Source organism: Myotis myotis, unplaced genomic scaffold (assembly GCF_014108235.1).
Source record: "Myotis myotis isolate mMyoMyo1 unplaced genomic scaffold, mMyoMyo1.p scaffold_m19_p_4, whole genome shotgun sequence".
Classification (NCBI taxonomy): domain Eukaryota; kingdom Metazoa; phylum Chordata; class Mammalia; order Chiroptera; family Vespertilionidae; genus Myotis; species Myotis myotis.
The window spans coordinates 79,406,632-79,429,142 of NW_023416346.1; the positions used below are offsets into that span (position 1 = coordinate 79,406,632).

The following is a 22,511-nucleotide window of genomic DNA, read 5'->3' on the forward strand; positions in this document are numbered from 1 at the left end:
TATAAGATAATTGAAGAGAAAGTCCTTTGAAGAAGGTTCTGACCTTGGAGATCCTTCCTACCTTCTTTGGTTCAAAAGTTTGATGGGGGAGTTATATACATTTGGATACTTTATTAACATATCAAAGCTCTACCTGCCCTTCCTCCCTTTTCAAAACCAAACTAAACTAAATTGTTTTCTTTTGTTATGTTGTTTGTGGAGAATTTTAGCATCAGTAATTTTATTTACTTAAGGTCCCCATTTTAGATAACCATGGCGACCCATTGAAGTTATGGTTCCTGGACTAGAAATGAAGCCTATTTACAGTGCAGTATACTTTCAGATATGTTGCTATTTTCTTGAAATCTCCTTTTTCTAAATTTTAAGCCAGCTAAACCACAAAGATGTCTAGCTTTCAATCTTTTAAGACACGCCTTTTCCACTCCCTCTGCACCCAGTCTCCACCCCCTTGCTTTTTAAAGCCCTGCAATTTGCTGCCACCGCCATATTTCTTCTTCTCCTGAGGTGGAATGGAATCTTGCTAATGAAGATGTCTTCAGCCATGTGGTTCTTTCTGGAACATTTTCCAGCTCTCAACCACTCTTTATGGCGCATTTCTTTTAGAATATTCACCAAAATTCTATAAAATATTTTGAAAATTCTAAACTTTCCTCCAGCATTTTATTGAGACCTCCATATTTTTTAGGTATTTGGGATATTTTTATGACATTTTTCATTTTGAAAAAATTTTTGTTTGCAACAATTTTTGGTCGAGTCCTCTGTTTTATGATTTAGTTCTCTGTTTCCTCCACTTTTCTATATTTTGCCCATCAGGGTTGCGGATACCTGATTTTATTTATTTACTTTAAAAAATGTGCCCATCGGGGCCGCGGATACCTGCTTTTAATTTTTTTTCCCCCCCCCTTAGCCCATCGGGGCCTCGGATACCTGCTGTGTCCTCCTTTTCCCCAAACCACTGGCCCACCGGGGCCTAGGATACCTGCTTTTTTTTTTTTCTTCTTCTTCTTCTTCTTTTTATTGCCCATCGGGGCTTCGGATACCTGCTTTAATTTTTTTCTTGTCCATCGGGGCCGCGGATACCTGCTTAGATTTTTTTTTTAATCGCTCGAAATTTTGTTGTTTTCTGGGGTTCGTTATACTATCTGGAATGTCTACAAATTTTTGCTGCTAATCTTTGGTGTTGTGTGAGTGAACCTACAGCTTTGGCTGGGAGATGACTGCAGTTAGGCTAAGGGGTTTGTTCGGCTGGGGAGGAAATATGGCGGCTATGGCGGCTATGGCGGCCGGACGACTCGAGGTTTGCTTCGGAGCTCAGCTGATGGTAGTTGGTTGTGCTTGGTATAAATTAGGGAGGCAAGAGGCTTGAGCTAAGTATTTTGAATGACCTAATTTGCATGCATTGTGGTCTCCGGAGGTAGAAGAATAGGATTATCCTGTGCCGCATTACCGGAGGCTAGTTGAAAATGAGATCGAGAAGACTTACAGGGAGGGGTCAAAATGGCGGCTTGACTTTCGGTATTGCTCAGCATGGCTGTCTGCTTTGTTAGTGTCCAAGATGGTGGCTCCAATTTTGCGAGAGGCCACATCATGGTAGTGTCTTTGTTCTAATGCACAGCATGGCGTTGGAAATATTCTATTACATGGTGTAAGATGGCGGCTCAAGGACCTGACGCAGTGTTAAACATGGCGGACTTTTGTGTTTGCGGCAAGGATTGCCGGACCGGTTATGGCGGGCCTTTGTCTTCGCAGCAAGCATTTCCGGACAGGTTTTGCCGCAGGGGCATATAAGGGAGGACTTGTCTTGTGGTTGAGGACATCCTGGTGTTTGCGCGGGATTTGCTCCTGGTGGGGCTGCCGCATTGTTAAATATGGCGCACACTTCCGGCTTGCTGCAAAAAGTGAAAGGTGGCGTGATCTTTGCCGCCTGACCCACCCAATCAGACAGGGTGATACAATTGGGTGCAGCCAATTAATGGAGTATAGAATTAGACCAATCTAGCATGGCTCCTGGCTGCCATCTTTTCAGGAGGCAGAAGCTGAGGGGCCACTTACATAACAGCTGCTCCCAGTCGGAGGTGCTCAAGGTCTTTCCAAGGTCATTTGGCCTTTCCAGCTCCCTCCCCTCTAACCTGCTCCCTCCCCTCCAGCATTGCCTCTTTGCTCTCCCGCCCGGCCAGGGCTCCATGCCTGCCACGTGTAAATATGGCGGTGAGTTCAACATGGCGGTGAGTCGTGGCAAGGACCAAAATGGATCTTTGGCCAACAGGTGGCAGAAGAGGAATCCCTCCCTTCTTCAAGAGGAACACCTACCCTGTGGCTAATGCTGGGGTTGGATTTTGATTTCTACTTATTTCTTGGATGTCAGCCATAAATAGTTCAATTATGTGGTTTGCTAGGGTGATATTTAAGCCTCAAATGACTATTATGGCATTGTTTGTAGACTTCATTTCAATTAGATTTAATAAGCTTTTTTGGGGGGCCCTTAAAGTTTTCAATTGCTTTTTTATAAAAATGGCATACTTATTCATATCCAAAGTCAAATAATTTGGCGATAACATTTTTCATTAATCTTTTTTACTTTGAGAGTGACTTAATAACCTACTTCAGTTTGGATTTTTCAAGTCTTCTAACACATAAAAAGTTAATTAAAAAGTAAACTTTATGACTGAATATAAAAATATTTGAAGTTCCATTCCACTTCAGGCCTTGCTTTGTTCCCATCTTTAATGCTGCACTAATTGACTGTCTAACCTATCAGACAGATAACATGACTTGCTGTGGAATTGTTTCCTCTATTCAAACTTATCTTGGAGTATTAAATGCACACATAACAAATATTGTGATGCTCTGCCTCCACAATCCCCAGTTCCTCCCCACCCCTGCTCTCACAACCCCTACATCTAGCCCCAGCCCTTACCCCTTACCTGCCAGCCCTGCCCAAACCCCAGCCCCAGCCCCAGCCCCAGCCCCAGCCCCAGCCCCAGCCCCAGCCCCAGCTATCCCCTTCAGCCCTGCTCCCTAAATCATATACCATGGTGACCACCTAAAGTCTTTGCACTGAGTGAAATTTTGATTATCCATAATTCTGCCCATCATATTATATTCCAGGCAAAAACACCTTTGCATTAATCGTGGATGCAGAAAAAAAACAAATATTTTAGTCCTGTGCAAAAAAAACCAACAAAACAAAAAGGAATCCTACCCCATCACACTGTCTAGGAGTGAATATTGTTCAAGAACTCAGCTCTGGGACAATTTGCACAGTCATAGTTATCTGGAGTACTGTCCATTTAAAAGGTCCAGGGTAGCCCTAACCGGTTTGGCTCAGTGGAGAGCGTCGGCCTGCGGACTGAAGGGTCCCAGTTTCGATTCCGGTCAAGGGCATGTACCTTGGTTGCGGGCACATCCCCAGTCGGGGGTGTGCAGGAGGTAGCTGATCGATGTTTCTCTCTCATCGATGTTTCTAGCTCTCTATCCCTCTCCCATCCTCTCTGTAAAAAAAATCAATAAAATATATTTTAAAAAAATAAAAAGTCCAGGGTATCTCATTTGGTAGGTATAACGTGGTCCCATTACTCAAGGGTTCTTCTTTTTAGTTAATATATTATCCATACTTGCATTTGCAATCATGTGCAAAATTACAATCCCCAATAACTCCCTTCTGTTAACCTCTTTCCCCTTCCTAACTGCATTACCACAGAGGATTCTTCAGACAGTTAATGTGCTTATATGCCACTACTGTTCTTATCTTACTTTGGAACCCAGGGATCCTCAGTTTGCATTAAAACAGACTCCTTGGGGCAGTTAATGTTCTTAACTGCTACTACTATCTTTATGTTACTATAGATTACACCCATCCCCAATTTGCATTAAAATAGAAGAGGGTACAAGGGACAGTTGATGTACATAAATGGCACTACTGTCCTTATGGTACTGTAGAACCCATCTAATCTCACTTTGCATTAAAGCAGTCATTGGGCGATTAATGAACTTAAATGCAACTAGTGCTATCTTTATGTCACTATAGAACCCATCTATCCTCACTTTGCATTAAAATAGAAGGTCCTTGGGGCAGTTCATGTGCTTAAATGCAACTACTGTGCTTATATCACTCTAGAACCCGCATAGCCTCACTTTGCATTAAAACAGAGTCCTTGGGGCAGTTAATGTATTTAATTGACACTACTGCCTTTTATTGTGGAACCCACTCATCCTCACTTTGCATTAAAGCAGAGGGTGGGGAGGGGCAGTTAATATGCTTAAATACCACTGCTGCCCTTCTGTTAAGGTGGAACCCCACCCATCCTCACTTTGCATTAAAACAGTCTTAGAGGTAGGTAATGTACTTAAATGCCACCACTGTCCTTATCTTACTTTGCAACCCATCCATCCTCACTTGGCCTTAAGAGAGGGTCCTTGGGGCAGTTAATGTTTAAATGCCTCTATTGTGCTTATGTCACTATAGGACCCATCTATCCTCACTTTACATTAAAACAGGGGGCCTTTGGGACAGTTAATGTGCATAAATGCCAGTACTGTTCTTATGTCACACTAGAACCCATACTTTGATTTTGATTTAAAACAGAGTGCTTGGGGCAATTAATGTGCTTAAATGCCTCTTGCCATTATGTTAATGTGGAATCCACCCATCATTTAGCATTAAAACGGTCCCTAGAGGCAGTTAATGTGCTTAAATGCTACTACTGTCCTTATCTGTCTTTGCAACCCACCCATACTCACTTTGAATTAAAACAGGGTGCTCAGTGCAGTTGATGTGCTTAAATGTAACTACTGTGCTTATGTCACTCTAGAACCCATATGTCCTCACTTTGCATTAAAACAGGGTCCCTGGGGCAGTTAATGCATTTAAATGCCACTACTGCCTTTTAGTGTGGAATCCACTCATCTGCACACTGCATTTAAAGCCCAGAGTGGGGAGGGACAGTTAATGTGCTTAAATGTCACTGCTGTCCTTATGTTAAGGTGGAACTCACATATCCTCAATTTGCATTAAAATAGTCCTAGAGGCAGTTAATGTGCTTAAATGCCACAACTGTTCTTATGTAACTATAGAACCCATACTGATTTTGATTTCAAACAAAGTCCTTGGGGCAATTATTGTGCTTAAATGCAACTACTGTGCTTATGTCACTATAGCACCCAAATAGCCTCACTTTGCTTTAAAATGGGGTCCTTGGAGCAGTTAATGTGCTTAAATGCCACTACTGTTCTTATGTCATTATAGAACCCGTTCACACTTTGATTTTGATTAAAACAGTCCTTGGGGCAGTTAATGCATTTAAATGCCACTACGGCCTTTTAGTGTGGAACCCACTCATTTTCACTATGCATTAAAACGTGGTCCTGGGGGCAGTTAATGTACTTAAATGCCACTGCTGTCCTTATGTTAAGCTGGAACTCACATATTCTCACTTTGCATTTAAACAGTCCTAGAGGCAACTAATGCACTTAAATGCTACTACTGTGTTTAGGTTAGTGTGGAACCCACTCATCTTCACTTTGCATTAAAACAAGGGGTCCTTGGAGCAGTTAATATGCATAAATGCCACTGCTATCCTTATGTTAAGGTGGAACCCACCCATCCTGGATTTGAATTAAAATAGAACTTTCTTGGGGCAGTTAATGTACTTAAATGCAACCACTGTGCTATGTCACTATAGGACCCATCTATCCTCACTTTGCATTAAAGCAGAGGGTCTTTGGGACAGTTGATATACTTAAATGCAACTACTGTGCATATATCACTCTAGAACCCATAGCCTCACTTTGCATTAAAACAGGGTCCTTGGGGCAGTTAATGTGCTTAAATTGCACTGCCATCATTATGGTACTATAGAACCTATTCTTACTTTGATTTTTATTTAAAACTGAGTCCTTGGGGCAGTTAATGTGCTTAAATGCACTACTGCCTTTTAGTGTGGAACCCACTCATCCTCACTTTGCATGAAAACAAGGGGTTTTGGGAGCAGTTAATGTGCATAAATGCCACTACTGTCCTTATGTCACTATGGAACCCATCCTCACTTTGATTTTGATTGAAAACAGAGTTCCTGGTAGTTAATGTGCTTAAATTTAAATGCCAGTACTGTGCTTATGTCACTATAGAATTCCTGTATCCTCACTTTGCATTAAAGTAGAGGGTCATTATGCCACTGCTGTGCTTGTGTTAAGGTGGAACCCACTCAACCTCACTTTGCATTAAAACAGAGCATCTTTGGGGCAGTTGATGTACTTAAATGCAACTACTGTGCTTATGTCACTCTAGAACCCATAGCCTCACTTTGCATTAAAACAGGGTCCTTGGGGCAGTTAATGTATTTAATTGACACTACTGCCTTTTATTGTGGAACCCACTCATCCTCACTTTGCATTAAAGCAGAGGGTGGGGAGGGGCAGTTAATATGCTTAAATACCACTGCTGCCCTTCTGTTAAGGTGGAACCCCACCCATCCTCACTTTGCATTAAAACAGTCTTAGAGGTAGGTAATGTACTTAAATGCCACCACTGTCCTTATCTTACTTTGCAACCCATCCATCCTCACTTGGCCTTAAGAGAGGGTCCTTGGGGCAGTTAATGTTTAAATGCCTCTATTGTGCTTATGTCACTATAGGACCCATCTATCCTCACTTTACATTAAAACAGGGGGCCTTTGGGACAGTTAATGTGCATAAATGCCAGTACTGTTCTTATGTCACACTAGAACCCATACTTTGATTTTGATTTAAAACAGAGTGCTTGGGGCAATTAATGTGCTTAAATGCCTCTTGCCATTATGTTAATGTGGAATCCACCCATCATTTAGCATTAAAACGGTCCCTAGAGGCAGTTAATGTGCTTAAATGCTACTACTGTCCTTATCTGTCTTTGCAACCCACCCATACTCACTTTGAATTAAAACAGGGTGCTCAGTGCAGTTGATGTGCTTAAATGTAACTACTGTGCTTATGTCACTCTAGAACCCATATGTCCTCACTTTGCATTAAAACAGGGTCCCTGGGGCAGTTAATGCATTTAAATGCCACTACTGCCTTTTAGTGTGGAATCCACTCATCTGCACACTGCATTTAAAGCCCAGAGTGGGGAGGGACAGTTAATGTGCTTAAATGTCACTGCTGTCCTTATGTTAAGGTGGAACTCACATATCCTCAATTTGCATTAAAATAGTCCTAGAGGCAGTTAATGTGCTTAAATGCCACAACTGTTCTTATGTAACTATAGAACCCATACTGATTTTGATTTCAAACAAAGTCCTTGGGGCAATTATTGTGCTTAAATGCAACTACTGTGCTTATGTCACTATAGCACCCAAATAGCCTCACTTTGCTTTAAAATGGGGTCCTTGGAGCAGTTAATGTGCTTAAATGCCACTACTGTTCTTATGTCATTATAGAACCCGTTCACACTTTGATTTTGATTAAAACAGTCCTTGGGGCAGTTAATGCATTTAAATGCCACTACGGCCTTTTAGTGTGGAACCCACTCATTTTCACTATGCATTAAAACGTGGTCCTGGGGGCAGTTAATGTACTTAAATGCCACTGCTGTCCTTATGTTAAGCTGGAACTCACATATTCTCACTTTGCATTTAAACAGTCCTAGAGGCAACTAATGCACTTAAATGCTACTACTGTGTTTAGGTTAGTGTGGAACCCACTCATCTTCACTTTGCATTAAAACAAGGGGTCCTTGGAGCAGTTAATATGCATAAATGCCACTGCTATCCTTATGTTAAGGTGGAACCCACCCATCCTGGATTTGAATTAAAATAGAACTTTCTTGGGGCAGTTAATGTACTTAAATGCAACCACTGTGCTATGTCACTATAGGACCCATCTATCCTCACTTTGCATTAAAGCAGAGGGTCTTTGGGGCAGTTGATATACTTAAATGCAACTACTGTGCTTATGTCACTCTAGAACCCATAGCCTCACTTTGCATTAAAACAGGGTCCTTGGGGGCAGTTAATGTGTTTAAATTGCACTGCCATCATTATGGTACTATAGAACCTATTCTTACTTTGATTTTTATTTAAAACTGAGTCCTTGGGGCAGTTAATGTGCTTAAATGCACTACTGCCTTTTAGTGTGGAACCCACTCATCCTCACTTTGCATGAAAACAAGGGGTTTTGGGAGCAGTTAATGTGCATAAATGCCACTACTGTCCTTATGTCACTATGGAACCCATCCTCACTTTGATTTTGATTGAAAACAGAGTTCCTGGTAGTTAATGTGCTTAAATTTAAATGCCAGTACTGTGCTTATGTCACTATAGAATTCCTGTATCCTCACTTTGCATTAAAGTAGAGGGTCATTATGCCACTGCTGTGCTTGTGTTAAGGTGGAACCCACTCAACCTCACTTTGCATTAAAACAGAGCATCTTTGGGGCAGTTGATGTACTTAAATGCAACTACTGTGCTTATGTCACTCTAGAACCCATAGCCTCACTTTGCATTAAAACAGGGTCCTTGGGGCAGTTATTGTGTTTAAATGCCACACCTGTCCTTAGGTTAATATGGAACCCACCCATCCTCACTCTGCATTAAAACAGGGTCTTTGGGGCAGTTAATGTGCTTAAATTGCACTGCTGTCTTTATGTTGCTATAGAACCTATTCTCACTTTGACTTGGATTTAAAACCGAGTCCTTGGGGCAGTTAATGTGCTTAAATGCACTACTGCCTTTTAGTGTGGAACCCACTCATCCTCACTTTGCATTGAAACAAGGGGTTTTGGGAGCAGTTATTGTGCATAAATGCCACTACTGTTCTTATGTCACTATGGAACCCATACTCACTTTGATTTTGATTGAAAACAGAGTTCTTGGTAGTTAATGTGCTTAAATTTAAATGCCAGTACTGTGGTTATGTCACTATAGAACTCACTTTGCATTAAAGTAGAGGGTCATTATGCCACTGCTGTGCTTGTGTTAAGGTGGAACCCACTCATCCTCACTTTGCATTAAAACAGAGGTTCCTTGGTACAGTTAATATGCTTAAATGCCACTACTGTCCTTATCTTACTTTTGCACCCCACCCATCCTCGCTTTGAATTAAAACAGAAGTTTCTTGGGGGCAGTTAATGTGCTTAAATGCAACCACTGTGCTGTGTCACTATAGGACCCATCTATCCTCACTTTGCATTAAAGCAGAGGGTCTTTGGGGCAGTTGCTGTACTTAAATGCAACTACTGTGCTTATGTCACTCTAGAACCCATAGCCTCACTCTGCATTAAAACAGGGTCCTTGGGGCAGTTAATGTGCTTAAATTGCACTGCCATCCTTATATTACTATAGAACCTATTCTTACTTTGGTTTTTATTTAAAACCAAGTCCTCGGGGCAGTTAATGTGCTTAAATGCACTACTGCCTTTTAGTGTGGAACCCACTCATCCTCACTTTGCATGAAAACAAGGGGTTTTGGGAGCAGTATTGTGCATAAATGCCACTACTGTCCTTATGTCACTATGGAACCCATCCTCACTTTGATTTTGATTGAAAACAGAGTTCCTGGTAGTTAATGTGCTTAAATTTAAATGCCAGTACTGTGCTTATGTCACTATAGAACTCCTGTATCCTCACTTTGCATTAAAGTAGAGGGTCATTATGCCACTGCTGTGCTTGTGTTAAGGTGGAACCCACTCAACCTCACTTTGCATTAAAACAGAGCATCTTTGGGGCAGTTGATGTACTTAAATGCAACTACTGTGCTTATGTCACTCTAGAACCCATAGCCTCACTTTGCATTAGAACAGGGTCCTTGGGGCAGTTATTGTGTTTAAATGCCACACCTGTCCTTAGGTTAATATGGAACCCACCCATCCTCACTCTGCATTAAAACAGGGTCTTTGGGGCAGTTAATGTGCTTAAATTGCACTGCTGTCTTTATGTTGCTATAGAACCTATTCTCACTTTGACTTGGATTTAAAACCGAGTCCTTGGGGCAGTTAATGTGCTTAAATGCACTACTGCCTTTTAGTGTGGAATCCACTCATCCTCACTTTGCATTGAAACAAGGGGTTTTGGGAGCAGTTATTGTGCATAAATGCCACTACTGTCCTTATGTCACTATGGAACCCATACTCACTTTGATTTTGATTGAAAACAGAGTTCTTGGTAGTTAATGTGCTTAAATTTAAATGCCAGTACTGTGGTTATGTCACTATAGAACTCACTTTGCATTAAAGTAGAGGGTCATTATGCCACTGCTGTGCTTGTGTTAAGGTGGAACCCACTCATCCTCACTTTGCATTAAAACAGAGGTTCCTTGGTACAGTTAATATGCTTAAATGCCACTACTGTCCTTATCTTACTTTTGCACCCCACCCATCCTCGCTTTGAATTAAAACAGAAGTTTCTTGGGGGCAGTTAATGTGCTTAAATGCAACCACTGTGCTGTGTCACTATAGGACCCATCTATCCTCACTTTGCATTAAAGCAGAGGGTCTTTGGGGCAGTTGCTGTACTTAAATGCAACTACTGCGCTTATATCACTCTAGAACCCATAGCCTCACTTTGCATTAAAACAGGGTCCTTGGGGCAGTTAATGTGTTTAAATGCCACAGCTGTCCTTAGGTTCATATGGAACCCACCCATCCTCACTCTGCATTAAAACAGGGTCCTTGGGGCAGTTAGTTAATGTGTTTAAATGCCACAGCTGTCCTTAGGTTCATATGGAACCCACCCATCCTCACTCTGCATTAAAACAGGGTCCTTGGGGCAGTTAATGTGCTTAAATTGCACTGCCATCCTTATGTTACTATAGAACCTATTCTTACTTTGATTTTTATTTAAAACTGAGCCTTTGGGGCAGTTAATGTGCTTAAATGCACTACTGCCTTTTGTGTGGAACCCACCCATACTCACATTGCATTAAAACAGGGTCCTTGAGGCAGTTAATGTGCTTAAATTGCAGTGCCATCCTTATGTTACTATAGAACCTATTCTCCCTTTGACTTGGATTTAAAACAGAGTCCTTGGGGCAATTAATGTGCTAAATGCACTACTGCCTTTTTGTGTGGAACCCACTCATCCTCACTTTGCATTAAAATAAGGGGTTTTTGGAGCAGTTAATGTGATAAATGCCACTACTGTCCTTATGTCACTATGCAACCTATACTCACTTTGATTTTGATTTAAAACAGAGTTCTTGGTAATTATTGTGCTTAAATTTAAATGCCAGTACTGTGCTTATGTCAGTATAGAATCCATGTATCCTGACTTTGCATTAAAGTAGAGGGTCCTTACTCCACCTCTGTTCTTATGTTAAGGTGGAACCCACCCATCCTCACTTTGTATTAAAACAGTCTCTGGGGCAGTTAATATGTTTAAATGCCACAGCTGTCCTTAGGTAATATGGAACCCACTCATCCTCACTTTTCATTGAAACAGGGGGTCTTTGGGGCAATTAATGTGCTTAAATGCCACTAGTGTCCTTATGTCACTCATAGAACCCATAATTACTTTGATTTAAAACGGAGTCCTTGGACAGTTAATGTGCTTCAATGCCACTACTGCCTTAAAGTTAAGGTGGATCCCATCCATCCTAACTGCATTAAAGAAGAAGGTCTTTGGGGAAGTTAATGTGTTTAAATTATGACACTACTGCCTTTTAGTGTGAAACCCACCCATCCTCACTTTGCATTAAAACAATCCTTGGGGCATGTGATGTGCTTAAATGCCAGCACTGTCTTTATCTTACTTTGCAACTCACCCATCCTCTCTATGAATTAAAACAGGGTTCTAAGGGGAAAAAAAAAACACAGAGGGTCCTTGGGGCAGTTAGTGTGCTTAAATGCCACTATGGAACCCATCTATCCTCACTTTGTATTAAAACTGAAGGACCTTGAAACTGTTACTCTGGTAACTTTTATCCTCCCATTCCTCTGCTTTGCCTGAGAGTAGATCTGTTATTGAAATGTGCTTATTTGGTTGCTGTGGCACCTTCTTTTTGTCTCTTTCCATTTCCTCCCACTCCCTTTGCAGTATAGCAGAGGGTACTTAGGCCTGTTAATGGGCTGAATTATAGGATTCCCATGCACTCCTAGGCAGTTTGCATTTACTAGACATATATTTGGTTCTGTGAAGTTGCCTAATTGCAGCAGTGGTCCTTTTTGTCTAGGTTCCCAATCCACCTTGTAGCCCTTTTACAATACCTGGATGGGCATTTGGCACTGTCAGTGTGCTCAATTGAAGTTGTGGTCCCTTCTGTAATTCCAGGATCACATCCTGCCTTTTCCCTTTTCATTACCTAGGAGCGTTTGGGGACTGTTAAAAGCCCTTGGGGCTACTGTCCCTTCTACTTGTCTAAGATCCATCCCTCCCTCCCCCATCTCACTTGGCATTACAACAGTGACTGTTGTGCTTAATGTGCTTAAAGGCAGCTATAGTCCCTTTCCTTAGGCTGGGATCCATCCAGGCCCTTAAACATCTTTTGCATTACCATAGAAAGTACTTGGGACTGTAAGTGTGGTTAAATGCAATTGTGGTCCCTTTTGTTAATTTAGGAACATGACTTTTCAGTTTCTTTATATCATCTGGAAGTCATTGTAGATAAAGTTCTAATTGTAGCTGTGGTCCCTTTTGTCAATCTAAGATTCCTTTTTCTCCTGCTTCATTTGCATTACAACATAGGGTTCTTGGAACTATAAAGGGGCGTCTTGTCCTGTCACATATATTAAATTTTACAAAAGAGGATCTGAACACCAAAACCCCTTCTTTTGTACTGTTAATGTGGAATATTGCTTTTATCCTTTCTCCTCTGCAGTAGATATAGGCCTCACTCATTTTCCTTATATTCAGCAGTTGATGCCCTTTACTAAGGACCTTTGTACTTAATATAGTTAAAAGTGAGTCATAGTAGTTGACCACAATTATGTCTTTTATGAAAGTGGTTGACCTTCTTCATTTTACAAGAAGGTGTATTAATTACCTGTTACTTGCCTTATGTTAGAATAGCATCCCATTTCATTGCCCCATTTATATTATTGCAAGGGCTTCTGACTAGCCAAGATTCACTCTCCTGGACTGTTAATGTGCATACTTACATTTGCTCCTGTACCTGTACACCAGGTAATGCCACTTCCCCATCATATTTATACTCTAGCAGGAGGTGCCTACTACTGAAGACCTTACACATTTATGCAGTTAATGTACACAACTTTTATCTTGTACACACTCTCAGTAGTCCATAACTGTGCCTTTTCAACCTCTTGTACTTATGGAAGCAGAGGTTACTGACCTTAAAGCCCTCTCTTGGGACTATGGATATGTTTAATTAGTTGTCCATAATCTTTCGAATTAAGATGGGTTCCTGACTCTTCACACCCTCTTTGCTTTACTGCGTGGGGTACTGTCCACTTAAGGCCCCTTTCTCAAACTGTTAATGTGTATAATAATTACATTAGAATCCTTCCTCTGATTTCAATCTCTTTAAAATACCAGAGGGATTCTGACTCTGAAGGACCCATTTCTTAGCTCGTTAATGTGAATGTGCTTGTCTGGGTTTCTGTGTACTAGACAATGACACCTCCTCTCCCTATTCCCTTTCAGCATTGAGTGCCCTCTGCACAAGACTGTTAACACTTGGACAGTCAAGGTGTGAAATTATAGTTGATTACAACCTTACACCTGGGACATTAATGTGTGTAATTTCACATGGCTCATCTCATTTGAATAAGATCCTATATCCTCTCAGACCCTTATTATAGTATAGCAAGGGTACTGATCACATGAAAAGGTATCTTTTCATGGCTTATTGTGCATAATTGCATTTGTACATGCTCTTGTACACCAGATAAGGACACCCCTCTCCTTATTCCCTTAGCCTTTTAGCAAGGAGTGCCCACTACTTTAAGATTTTTATATTGGTACAAGGTACAAGGTTTTAATTAACTATACCATATCCCTTGGACATTAATGTACATAATTTCAACTTGGTTCATCCTACCTATTGCTCTCCGTTGACAGTATACCATAGTTGCTGAACCCTAAATCCCCTTTACTTGGCCTATTAATGTGCGTAATTGCATTTGTCTGGGTTCTTGTTCACTAGACTAGGACACTGACACACAACATACCCCCAACCTCCTTTGCCTTCTAGTAGGTAGCACCTACTATTGAGACCTTTGCATTTGGACAGTTAATGTGCAGAATTGCTGTTTTCCATATCCCTATCACTTCCAGGACTATTGTACCTCTTTTGCACTATTGCAGGGGATACTATTTTTTTCTCCAAGGCCCCTTCTAGTGGACTGGTACTATACATATTGAAATTGTCTGTTGTCTTTATTAGTAGGCACCTCCCCCTCCCCCGCCCCGCCCCCCGCCCCCCCAACTTCCCTTTGCAGTACAGCAGAGTGCTGATCAACCAAAGCCCTCATTGGACCTTTAATATCTGCAGTTACATTTTCTCCTGTTCTCTGCACTAGATAAGCGCATCACCTACTTCCTTAGCATTTGCATCAGACAGTGCCCACTATTCAAAAGATTTGTTCACTTGGAAGTTTCATGTGCACAAATGTAATTTTGTAAGTAAATCTTATATCAGAATGACTGTACCCTCCTTGCTTTAGAGCAAGGAGATGCTATTCAATGGGCCCCTCCCTCCTTTTCACTTTAATGTGCATAATTGCAATTGTCCTTGCTTCTGTTGGAGTAGGATTGCATCTCCTCATTCCCCCCTTTGTATTAGGGGCATGTTAACTATGAATGAGCTCTTCTATTGAGATTATTAATGTGCATAATTAATTGTATTTGTCTGTGGGCCTATGCAGTAGGAAAGGTGCTGTGTGCTCTATGCCCTTACCACTGCCTTTGAATTATTGCTGACCTCAGCTCTCGAACATTTATCCAAAATTGTAATTATTATACAGGACCCCATGCTTTCTTTGTATACATCATGTATGACCCCTTCTGTTGGAATAGGATACCATTCCATTATATCCCCTATGCATTACTGCAGGGGCTGCTGACCACACAAAACTTCTGCAAATGTTAATAGACACAATGGCAATTAGCAATGGGTTTGTCCTCCCTGATCTTACTAGGCAAGCACTCCCAGCCCCAATTTCTCATGGCATCATAAAGTGTAAACATTGCAGTATGCCCTTAACTTGTCCTTAAAAGAGCAACCCATACGCCCACTCCTTTTGCAATGCTCCAGGGCATACACTTCCAAGTAGTCATGGTCCTACCCTTATCTTCCCTCTCCCTACCTCTTGCCTGTCCTTGGACCCTTCGGTGGACCATTAATAATCACAATTTCAGTTGTCCATATATCCAGCCATTAGATAATATTGTGATCCCTCCTGCCCCTGCCCCTGCTCTGCCCCACCCCGCCCCACCTCATCCCGCCCTTTTGAATTGCTGGTGGGGAATGTTGACTGGGCAAGGCGCCCTTTCACTTGGGCTTAAATGTTAACAATCCCAGATGTCATTGGTTTACCCAATTTATATTGCTGTGGTGCTTCAGTTGCTCATCTGACATGGACCCTCCATTTCCCTTTTTGCATTGCTTTTCAGTAATGCTGACTACCCAAAGGCCCTTCTGTGTTTTTACTCAACACAGTACTGATTGTCCCATTTTCCAACCCATCAGCTCAAGACATCCCTACCACTTTGATGTTGTGTTTGTTTGTGCAGTGTTGTTTACCAAAAGCAGGCCTGAACTAGGTGGATGGGCCTTCACTCCTTTTCTTGCATTTGTTAATAATCTGAATTCCAATTACTGTCCTATTCTTAGGACAGGAGTTATCTCTGCCCACCTCTGTTACTGCTTTACTGGGCAAAATGCTCAAGGCAAGGCAAGCCCAAGGAGCTGGATTGCCACCCTTTACATTCTGGATTTTTAACACACACACACATATATATATATATCAGTTGAAAGTTGTCTACCCAGGAAGGAAGGTTAACACTATCTCTGCATTTTTCCTTCCGAAGCAGGTTGCCTGGCTGAGAATCTCTCCTCTTTGTATATTGCTATTCTACAGAGTCAATTGCCAGGATACAACCAAAAGTTATCGCTATTTTTTATTAAGAAAGACATCTGGATTGCAAGGTGGAATTGATGAACTGGGCATTAAACTTTTGAAGTTAAAAACCCATTTATACCATGTACCTGATGACCAGTGTCTCTCATTTTACTAAGGGTGGTGGGTCTGTGGATAGACCACTGTGACTCTTGCTATACCACCATTCTAAAACCATGCCATTTGGGTTTAACCACCATTCTCTTTTAGAAAAACTACTTAAATTTCCTAATCCTTAAATTTCTTCATCTGGAACACCAACCAGCCCCTACTTATTTCAAGAAGATAATAACTGTAAAAGGATGAAATGAGACAACATATACTGAGGTGCTTTTGAAAACCAAAGTTCACCTTATTTGATTAATCTATTACATAATGAGGACTTAAAAATGATGGGACCTGTTTCCCTGTTTTATATCAAAAGAATAGTAAACTAAGATCTAGCCATTCTTCCGGATATAAACTTGTTTGACAGTGCGCTGCCTGGTAAAAATGATTAGCCTAGCCTCTACTGTACAGGTTTTGGTGGCAGAGAAATATTTAATAAAGAGCTACTGAAGCAAATAACTAATCATCACAACAGCAGTTCTTTGTAATCACTGAAAAAGAATACTATTCCTCTAAGAAGGATGTCAAAAGGTCATCCCAGGTCAGGGTGCAGTTTATACTTCTAGCTCCTTGGACAGCTGTAAGAAGAGTCTCTGGCTCTTTAGAATTCTGTAAGTACTATTTTGTAGTTACTAAGTAATCTTTCCCCTGTTCTGTTTTCTCTTAGATACTACCCAGAGGTTTCCTGTTAAGTCTCTTTACCAATTCTCGCCTCATCTATAAATGTAGTCTCACCATATGAGTGAACCAACAGAATTATAAGAATTAATATTGTGTACCTGGTCCTATGCTAGGTTACACCTAAGTGAGGGTTAGAAATAATATAGTTCTATATATATAATCTCATCCCATAGATGGTAGTATTGTTGAGCTAATATAAGCACACTTGAAATAATTTTAGGAAATGATAATCAAGTGCTATCTTGTATGAATTATGTTAAGCTTTTGTAAAAGGAGCTCACCAGGGTTTGAAGTTGACAGGGTAAATTTAAAGAAGAAGTTGGGTTTACTTCTTCTCTTTGGTTCAGGATATGATTAATATTGCAGCCATCTGGGTAGTCCAGTTGGTTTATTTAATGCCATTTGGTTTTTACTTCTTTTGGAGGCATGGAAATTGATTAAAGAGATAGGCTTAGTCATTGTGTTTGGCTACATGCCAAATTGTTGATTGTTAAATCTCATAAGTTTGAGCTTTTCAAGGTTTGGGAATTGGGGATATAAATATGATATATTGGCTCTTTGTACCTTTTTATTCTATCTCTGCCCCAGAACAGATGAGAGTAGCAATGATGCCTTTTTAGTTTGGCAAGAGGGCAATGGAGAAGCATAACTTTTATAAGAAAGCCATGACCTTGCCTACTTTATGATGAAGTTAATATACCTTCTTCCTCTTTGACTTTTTCAACAGGTACCTTGATAAGCAAAAAAGCTTAGCCTCCCTGATATAAAACAAACAAACATGCAGCTGAAAAATATTAACATCAACTTTGAAACATTTTTTGTTCATATCAATATATCCTAGCAAGAACAAGAAGAATCATAATGTGCTGGGCTTCTCTTACTGCCCATTTTAATTCATATCCATATTTCCTCACAGCTAAATGCCTAAAGACATTATTTGTCTGACTGACTGGGAGTAATATATAAATATTCCTGAGCCTTTTTGGAAGCATGGTCTGTGTCATTGTTTCTCAAACTGAAGTTCCACAGGAACAAAATTCTTTGAGATAATAAAGAACATGTGTTTTGAGGAACACTGACTTAACAAAGTTATTTGAAATGTAAACATGTTTTCCTAGTTCAATATACCTTTGTGAAAGATATATATATATATATATATATATATATATATATATATATATATATATATAATGTTTTATATGATTTATGTAGTGGGGGATCCATGAGGTCCACAAACCTCCAGTGTTATTATCACCCCAATATGAGAAACACTGGTCTATGCTTATGATATTTTTTATTGCTACTAATCAAATGATCATTCAGTGTTAATATATAACTATAACTATTTATTGGAATTTGTTTTAAAGGGATGAATTCTGAGCCAGTTCTGAACCCCTACTTAGGAATGATGGGTCAATTGTAGGTGGATTGAAGTCTGCACTAGAAAGCATCCAAAGGTGAATTTTGAAGTTGTTTTTCAATTCATTGCTTGAAATAAAATCTCTAGTAGCTGTAAAAACAGGTATTCTGGCCCTATCCAGTTTATCTCAGTGGATAAAGCATCAGCACTTGGACTAAGGGGGTCTCGGGTTTGATTCTGGTCAAAGGCATGTATGTACCTTGGCTGCAGGCTCAATCCCTGGACTGCAAATGGCAGTTGGGGTGCATGAAGGAGGCAACCAATCTATGTGTCTCCCACATTGATCTGGAGAGACCAGAAAATTTGTTTCCTTTTAGGTATTTTAACTAGACAATATAAATGGATTTGGGCTTGGATTCATTTTAAAAGTTCTTCGGGGAAAAATTGTTTCCGGATGGAGTGTCTATTTAGCGTTATTAATGGGGTTTCAGGAGGGAGCACAGTAAATATGTATAATGTATAACTGGACACCTGTATTTGGGGATGAAGTATCTAATCTTATGTTAAGTAAGGATGGGAAAGGATTTTCAAAAAGATTTTGAAGCTTGTTCTGTTCATGTTGAGAACATAGTCTATATTCTGTTCATCATAGAGTATCAGTTTAGATTTACTGGACATTTTATCTAGAGAATATAGAGTTGAGTAAGTGATCTTTCACTTACTATTAGAATTTGTTTGATGTTGATAGAAAGTTCCTTATAAATATATGGCAATTCCTGATTAGAAATCTGGAAGTCGTATCTGATTCTTTCCACACCATACCACACTATGCAAAGTACTTTCAAGATTGCAAACCTGGCTTATACCTGCCCCAGTGAGCTCCTATCTTATAGTAAAGACAGCTAACTAAATATTAAAAATAGTCAAGGCAATTGTACCTCCAGGCAATAGTAGCAGTTTCTCTGTTACATTGCATCTTGAAGTATTTTCAGCAAGAGCATGACCTGTAAACCACAAATTTAGTCACCCACAGGTGGGTATTGGTTTGACCCATATTTTCATTTAGTTCTTTTTTTTACACTTGCCTAACCTTCAGTGATACTACCAGTGCTTGCCATTAATAGGACCTTAGGGAGACTGTACAGGAGAGACAGGACACACTTGTATCTAATGATTCGGGTTCATGCTTCCTAGGTTTTTTTCTATGTTGTTGAGACTTTCTCAACCTTTTTTGGTATCCTATCCTATCCTACTGAGGCCTTTTTTTTTTTTTTTTTCAAGGACATTCTGGATAGGTGAGACCTGAGGACTACAAGAAACTCTAAGAAGCTCCATATTAAGTACATCTTTTCTTTTGAGAATCTGGACAAGCTCCAACTAATTGAAGGATGGCTTGCAGACCACCTGAAGAAAAAGGTAGTTTGAGAAGTTTGTTGTGGTTATTCTGTCTTTGGCTTTAAGGACTTTAACTTCCTGCAAGAGCTCCTTTTTAAAACAGAATAAGAGCCAGTTTCAAATCCTACAGATTATATATATATACACATTTTGACTTTACAGAATGAATTTGGCGTATTATTTCATCTGCCCTTCCGAAGTAGGCTCCAGTGAGATCTATAACAGCAAGCATACTTGGTCCCCATTTTATAAATAAAGAATTAGAGATGCAAAGCAATAAATTGCTTCATTAAAAATCTCATAGCTACTTAGGAGAGAGAGAACAATCCTATGCCTTCTGATGAACAGGCCTCAAAAATTATTTCTACTTTCTTTTGGCAGATGGTACTAAGTGCTAAGGATTTGTTAATGAGTAGTACCAACGTGATCTGTCATAGCCCTATTTTGGCAGACCTAATTTCATTGTCCCTCTCATTGCCTTATTATTTTAAGAAATTGAGGGTTTATTACTTGAAATTACTAAAAAGTAGAATAAGAGACTCAAGGTCCTGTGTTAAGCTATTTACCAGATTCCTAGCCTTCTCCACCTTGTTTTTCCTTTTGTGTAATTTCCTTAGTTGTCATAACAACTAAATATATATATCGATTTCAGAGAGGAAAGGAGAGGGAGAGAGAAATAGAACATCAATGATGAGAATCATTGATTGGTTGCCTCCTGTATGCCCCCTACTGAGGATTGAGCCCTCAACTTGGGCATATGCCCGTGACCTCCTGGTTGATTGGTTGACGCTCAACCACTGAGCCACACCAGCACAATTGACGTTTTATATCACTGTAATGATTATTGGTTTCTCTGAATATCCTGAGACTCTGGTGGTGTCCCATCTATGTAAGCTGTTCAAGAAATGTCCGGTGTAGATTGAGTAGAAAACAATTGTTTCCATTGGTAGTGCTCCAGCATCTGACTAAAATGAATTAAAAGAGAGGAATCCTGCCCAACCAGCATGACTCAGTGGTTGAGTATCGATCTATATTGATTTCAGAGAGGAAGGAAGAGGGAGAGAGAGATAGAAACATCAACGATGAAAGAGAATCATTGATTGACTGCCTCCTTCACATCCCCTACTGGGGATTGAGCCCACAACCGGGAATGTGCCCTTTACTGGGATCGAACCTGGGACCCTTCAGTTTGCAGACTGATGCTCTATCCACTGAGTCAAACTGGCTAGGGCTAAAACTATATTTTAAAAGAGAAGAATCCTACAAACTAAGTGAGAGAGACACTTTGCGGTAAATTGTTCAGTTATTAAAAGAGTGCTTTATAAAAGAAGCCTGAGGGAATATGAAGAAGAGTTCTTATAGAACTCATAGGATCAGACAATATTGGAGCTTTTCTAAGTAGCTTGATAGCTCTTTTGGTTGAGAAAGCTTTATCCGTTCCTTCTATTTTCAACCCCTTGATTTTTTTTGTCCTTTCACTTTATTTTATGGTGAGAACACTAGAACATTAATAATCCACAATACAGAAGACTGCTCATTAGTAGAGACTGGAGAATAAAGTACAGTATGGGAATTTTGGTAATAATTCATCTCTAAATTCCTCTTTGTGATGAGGTGAAATTCAAGGGAAAAGCTGGAATGAGTAGTAGAAGCATTTGCTTTTCTCTAGGCTGGTAGCTAGAATATAGAGCTCTCCACAGTTCTTAATCTCCACCTCTCAATTCACATGGAAAAAAAGGGTAGGCATCACTTAATCTAATTATTAGTTGTTCTTTGAGACAGACTTTCCCAGTATACTGCATTTCAGTAATTTATTTTTCTTTTATCTCTTCTCCAGACCTTCCTTAGAAGAATAGGCTTGTTGCTTTGCAGTGTTAGTGACCTATTCCCTTTGACGATCCCTAGGTGGAGATGGGGCATGAGGATCCTCCAGGGGAATAGCTCACTACCACTGGGCAACAACCCTAGGCCAGGAGGTTCTACCAAGATTTTTTCCTGGGCCCAGATAGGAAGGTGAAGTCTCAAGACATCCTCCACACATCAGAGGTGGGTAAGCTGTTCCTAAAAGCACAATAAGGATACTGTCTTTAATGTTTCAGTATACATTGCATTTAGATTTCCACTGAAATTATTTTGATCATTATGAACTGTGTCTGCTTTGGTAAAAATAGCTTCCTAACTCACCTGGGAAGCAACTGTGTATGAGATGGGTGAAAATGGTGATGTGAGACAGGCTGATTGATTAGGTGGCTGCAGGTTGGGAGATGGTCCAAGTGTAGTAAGTCCTGATTGTAAAGGACAAGACATTTTCCTGTTTATGGCATAGTTTCCCATTCTATGAGGAAGTTGTATTAGTTTTACCTCTAAGGACCTAAACTTTATACATTTCTAAGCTCTGTAGAGATAGTTTCTATAACTCATAATTTGAATCTTCCCATAACTCTAGTGAGTACTCAGTTAATACTTCTTTATGCATATATACAGTTTCCTTTGTTATTTTCCCCCTCTTTTTTGTAGCTCCTGATTGTTCCCTTTATATCTACCAAATCGTTCATCCTCTGAAAAGCAATCCAGAGAGCAAGAAATTTGAACACAACAAAGGAAGATCAACATGCCTGGCACTCTAGCATTTTAGAATAGCAGAATAAAGTAAGTTGTTGGTGTTGTAATCATGTGAGGACCTGTTTGGAGCTAATAGCTGTTTGTCGGAGGTTTTTGTGCAATGGGCTATGGTGGTTTTTGTGCAGGAGGGGCCTGAATGTGAGATGGGATAATGACCAGTAACCTGCAAAGGCATACCCCAGAGATAATACAATTTGGTTTCAGACAACCACAATACAGCAATAAAATGAGTTGTTAGCTTGTTGCTGGTAGAGGATGTTGTAAAAAATGCAACATCTGTGAAGCACTGTAAAGCCAAGT

General features: G+C 40.2%; 1 long non-coding RNA gene across 3 annotated transcripts in view; it reads left to right on the forward strand.

Moving 5' to 3' along the window:
- Positions 1–510: 510 nt before the first annotated feature.
- Positions 511–22,511, forward strand: part of LOC118653710 — a 29,600-nt gene continuing 7,599 nt past the window's right edge. The window contains exons 1-5 of one of the 3 annotated variants that reach the window (XR_004966872.1): positions 511–685; positions 18,202–18,291; positions 19,476–19,610; positions 21,427–21,635; positions 22,107–22,238. This is a non-coding gene — a long non-coding RNA (uncharacterized LOC118653710). Of the gene's footprint in view, positions 686–716; positions 2,329–14,345; positions 16,765–18,201; positions 18,292–19,475; positions 19,611–21,426; positions 21,636–22,106; positions 22,239–22,511 lie in introns of those variants that run through there. The other 2 variants (XR_004966871.1, XR_004966870.1) reach the window with 2 other exon arrangements.